This window comes from Penaeus monodon, chromosome 1, assembly GCF_015228065.2.
Source record: "Penaeus monodon isolate SGIC_2016 chromosome 1, NSTDA_Pmon_1, whole genome shotgun sequence".
NCBI classification, from domain to species: Eukaryota; Metazoa; Arthropoda; class Malacostraca; order Decapoda; family Penaeidae; genus Penaeus; species Penaeus monodon.
The window spans coordinates 34201190-34206680 of record NC_051386.1 but is presented as its reverse complement, the minus strand read 5'-3'; the positions used below and the strand labels follow the sequence as shown (position 1 = coordinate 34206680).

General features: G+C 45.7%; 1 pseudogene; it reads left to right on the top strand.

Annotated features, from left to right (window-relative positions):
* Positions 1 to 1702: 1702 nt before the first annotated feature.
* Positions 1703 to 5491, top strand: part of LOC119576580 — a 6598-nt pseudogene continuing 2809 nt past the window's right edge.

Here is a 5491-nt window from a genome sequence, read left to right as displayed (position 1 = left end):
TTTAACCCCCCCTTGTCTGGCCCGGGTAAAAACTGACACTCCAACCCGCAGAAGCAAGCACCGCCCCGGAAAAGGGGCCCCACTAAAAAGGGCTGTTTTGTCAGACAGAGGGGAGAGACACACAACAGATAAGCTACCAGGGGCCACTCCACAACCCGTCCTCGACCCCGGGAACACGGGTGTCTCTTGGGGGGTCTCATATCTATCTTCAACAATAAACCACAAGCTAAGACCCCTTTCATTGACCCGCCCATTCCCCATCTATGTCTTTTTACATATACTATGTACATATATTGTGTGTGTATATATAAAATATTATATATAATATATATATATATAATATATATATATATTATTTTTATATATATGTGTGGGTGTGGGTGTGTTTGTGTGGGTGTGTGTGATTGTGTGTGTGGTGGTGTGTGGTTTGTTTATATCTAATGTTTTTTTTTTAGTGACTTACCGTACTCTAAAGGGGCTAAAAACCCCGACATCCCCCCTCCTCCCTCCCCCTTTGCCGGCATGACCCGTCGCTTAAGATGCTGACCCCGGGTTCAGGCCAGCATCCACCAAGAACGTGAAGCAACGTTTCCCCAAATATACAACTACATCCCCTCCCCCCCTTCCAGGACGTAACCCTTTGTGGGCAATTTTTCCCCCGATTCTAGACCTTCATAAGTATTGGATGAACGGTTGTGATGTATTTTAAAAAATTCGCCGAATTTTCATGCGAATGGGGAAGGATTTAAAAGGGAGTCATGATATTCAGTAATGAATCCGTCTGTATATTTATTTTTTACACTGTAATTTTAAAAAATCTTAAGTAACACGAAAAAAAATTGCCATTTTGAGCGAGGTATCGAATCGCCTTAAAATCAGGTCTTATCCCCTAAAGACTCTGGAATTCAAAACAACTGCAGAGTAGTGGGAGATCTGACGAGAAGACGCCGGGGGGGGCTTCCCCCCGGCCCTTGTTGAAGAAGGGCACAATCAAATGCACGCTCATTTACATATAATTTCATAATGTATATCCCTTAATGTAATGTCGTTCTGTTTCCTAAATACGAAATAAGGAGTACTATATTAATTATTTTATATATATATAAAAATATATAATAATTATTATATATTATATTATATTAAACTGGATTTTTTAACCCAAATTTTAAATTTTCCCCGAAAGGGCGTTTAAATAATACAAGCATTTTGCAATGGTTCACTCTACTGTGTGTGTTTAATGCTCACACACACACACACACACCACAACACACACACACACACAACACACAACACACACACACCACACACACACAAAAAACGCACACACAACACACAACCACCACCCCAACCCCACCCACACACAACACCACCCACTCACTCGCCAAAACACACACACACACCACACCACACCACACACACCCCACCACACCGCGCTATCCCACTCATATTATGAAGCCCCCTTGGACGAAAGCTACCTAGCTTTAATCCTTTCCTTTGCGCTATCTCCTGGTCTCCCGGGAGGGAGGGGCTGGCAGCATGGAGTTCAAACAATATGGCCAGGATTTCAGTTCGTCAACATTGGGGATTCCTTTGGGCCAAACCCGGACGCGCCTGGTTTTAAACTCATTTTTATTCCTGATGAGTGGGGGGGGGGGCTGAGGGAGGGTCCGATGGGGGTCCAAACCCGAGGCCCGTTTGGAGCATGACGGCCGGGGGTGCGGTTAGCGTTTCCCCGCCTTTCCCTTATTCTGTCTAATGTGGGTGTCCCGACTTCTTTTTTGCTGCACCCCCCGGACTAACTTGTTAGGGGGGGTTTAAAGGAAAAACCCCAAAACCCCACCCACACAACACACGCGCGCGCGCGCGCGCCCTTAGCAAAAAATTAAAAAAACTTTATAGAGAATTTATTTGCTGCTTTTTTCCAGAACAATATAAAATGGTAAAAGTACCTGGCGATGATTTTCGTTTGGTCTAAATGAAAATGACGCATCTCGAAAGAAAAGAATTAATTCTGTTTCAGCCAATCGTCAAAACGATCAAACGGGAACATTATGGGCTGTATTTAAATTCTTTATTTACATTTATCTACATGATTGTCCTTGGGTAGGGGCTGTCCACTGGTGACGCCGTCTCTCGCCGCACTGATACCCGCTCACCCGCAGCCACCAGGCGGGGGCGCCCCTCTCGGTCTATTACGTCGAGATGGCAGCCAACAAGCTCTTCGGACCCGGGCCCCGGGGAGACCAGATAGGTAAAGGTTATTATTTCCTGTTGTAAATGCTGGCGACGTTACTTATTGCTGCAAAATTAACAGTTCTCCGCTCTAAAATGAATGGCCAAAATCCCTTTCCAGTTTCCTCCAGACCCTGACATGTACTTCACGCTGAGTCGCGCCGAAAATCGCCCAGCTGGAGCAACGGTTTACAAGCGACGCGCGACCTGGAGGTCCTTCACAGCTGGCGCGGGAAAACTGATCCCCGACCCCCGGGGGCTACCAGGCACTTTACGCTGCCAACCAGATGGTCAACTCTATCATTGCAGGGAATGAAAGGTAGATGTCGTCGGACAAAGTGGATGACCTAGATATAATGAAAACAAAGTGGTGTGTGTGTGTGTGGTGGTTTTGTGTGTGTGTGTGTGTTTTGTGTGTGAGTGTGTGTGAGTGGTGGTGTGTGCGTGTGTGTGTGCACGTGTATACACATTATTTACGAATGTTGCCATGCTTACATCTACTCGCTCATGGTATACATGCAATTTTCCAATGTATTAAACACTCATTTATCATTTAAATAATCTTAGGGACACATACAAAACGAAGATAACTAAATATATAAATATAAAGCCCATTTCACAGCAGATTTTCACTTTATGCCCGTGGAGCCAGTGCCATAGCCGATGATACTTCCCGGGAAATGCAAAGGCCAGAGAGCCCACACTTTGGCAGTCATTGGGAACTGCCACAAACGATTCCGCTTGGCTCTGGCCTTACTCGGAAACCAAGAGGAAGGTTGCACGTAGTTTTTCGTCGCAGCTGAAGCTCATGGAAGATTACCCCGAGCACTTATTTTTAGCTTCACAGGTACATATACTGGCAGAACATTAAAACTATTGTTTTCAGTCTGCTTAATGAGCCAGATGGAGCCTTCTGACACATGGTCTTTTCCTAGGCTCAGCAGTGGGCAGGTTTGTAAAGAAGTATTATCCAGAACTTTTTTGAACGAGTGAAAACACAAGTGGCTGCAGGGAAGTTTCCTTCCGGTGGGTGGGACGTGGGTGGAGATGGATGGAAACCCATCCCCGCGGAGAATTTTTTGTCAGGCAGTTTCTTCACGGACAGACATTTTACCAGAAAGAATTTGGTGTTACTTGTAAAGAGTTCTGGTCCCGGACACATTTGGTTATTCACGCAGATCCCCCCCATGATGGGGTAAGAGAAATGATCTTGCTGATCCACATTTATGATGTTCATGTGGATCTAAATGTGTAACATGAATGCACATGGGTTGATTCATGCCCGCTAATTGTTTTCATTTGCGTTGCAGCACAGGGGCCTTACCCGTTTTCTGACTCAGAAAATGAGCTGGAGTCTTGTGAATAAATTCCCAAACCCCACAATTTCTTTTGGGAAGGCATAGAGGGAAGCACCGAAACTGGGCACTTTCCTCCTGGGGTTTCCCTACAGCATGTTTGTCACGTATGAAGATTTCTTCACGTATAAATAATTGTGTTGATATTAGGGTTTGTTATGATATAGCCAGTTACCTTTTAAAGCTCAAACAAGACTTGCATAAGAAATTTAGATATCCCATCCCCCTGATCAGGGTGGAAGAGGCACTGCGAACGGTTAATAACCTACAAGACAAGGGCAGGGGGTGGGATCTCTGCCTTCCTCTTTGGCTACGGCGACGGGGGTGGTGGCCTACGCAGGAGATGCTTGAGAGACGCCAGCGCCTCCAGGATACTGAGGCTGCCAAAGTAAGGCAGGAGATGAGTTTAATTTTCAAGAAAAAATTTCTTTGCAGGCTGTTGTTCATATCACTACTGTGAATAAGAAATATTCTCATAAACCAAGTTAATCCTAATTTCATCACCCAACCGACCGACAGGATGGAGATGAGCACTCCAGATGATTTATTTGGCCAGTTGGAAGCTGAGCAGCACAACTTCTGCCGATGGGTAGGTGAGCTGTACTTGGAACTTCACAATGGCCCCTTTATACCACGCAGGCTGCTATGAAAAGGCTTTGTCGGAAGCGGAGTTTCGCCTTCGCGACGCAGAGTTCCTCCTGTCAGTGGGAGTGGGCCAGCTGGGAAGCGCAGCCGACCAGCTTCTCAGCGAGTAAGTTTCCTTCGCTTAATCAGGGTGAGGTTTAAGTTTTAACACTGAGCTTTTTCAACCAATGCAGCATGCACAATGAACAGTAGCATAACAAGGACTGCCATACACACAGGTCCCTGGCAGAATTAGACAGTGCCTGGAAGAAAGTGTTACTGAACCAGTTTTAAATGATGTGCTGCCTGGATCAGGAATGGGCATCATTTACCCTCAAGCAGAACAGTATTACCAAGAGGCCATTGACACTGCACTCTCTTTTCTGGCCCAAAGGGCTGGTGAGCCATCTTGGGTAGAACCTTTTTCGGCATATTTTTGTCAGTTTTACACCAAAGCGAGCATATATATCTAAACTTGATATTTTGACTGAGGACGCATCCCTTACCTATGATAAATTAGCGATATTCGTGTACCAGGAACAAGCAGCCCTACCGAGCAGTTGGTGTGGAACGGGCCTGCAGTGGCCTCGCAAGGAGGTGGTCAAAATACCGGTGGAATATTCAGGGAAGACCTCCCGGGTATTGTGCAGCGCACCGGGGCAGGGGGAGCAGTATACTCTGGTTGATGCGCCTCCCATGGATACAGTCCCGTCCTAGCCCACTCCATCGCAAGATTTTCACTATTAGTATGTTGATCTAGGCAAATGAGGGCGTTTCATTGAAAACCTGTTTCCCTCGTTTTCAATTAAAGCACAAAAGATTTTTAAGCAGTTTAAAGGGTAATTTATATATGTAGTATCAGGTGTAGGGTGCACAAAATTCCCAGTGTACATATAAATCTCATAATATTGACGTTCCAGCTGAAGCAAACGGCTTCTTCACACTGGAGAACCAAATGCTAAAGGCCACAGTAAATCCCTGGGGGCAAGTCGTCAGCCTCCTCGTGGCTGGAGACGACAGAGACGTTCTTCCTCAAGGCGGACGGCACACAGCTGTTTGGGAACCAGCTGGTATTGTATGATGACGAGCCTTTGTACTGGGACGCGTGGGACGTCATGGACTACCACTTAGAGACACCAAAAGTCATCAAAGCCGAAGGGGTCAGTCTTTTCTCTGGCGATAAACCCCATGATTTGTGTATATTTCAGTCAGTATTATCTGTGCGTAACTATACATCACTAAAAATCTGTGATACTATGATTCCCCCTAAACTGTATGTA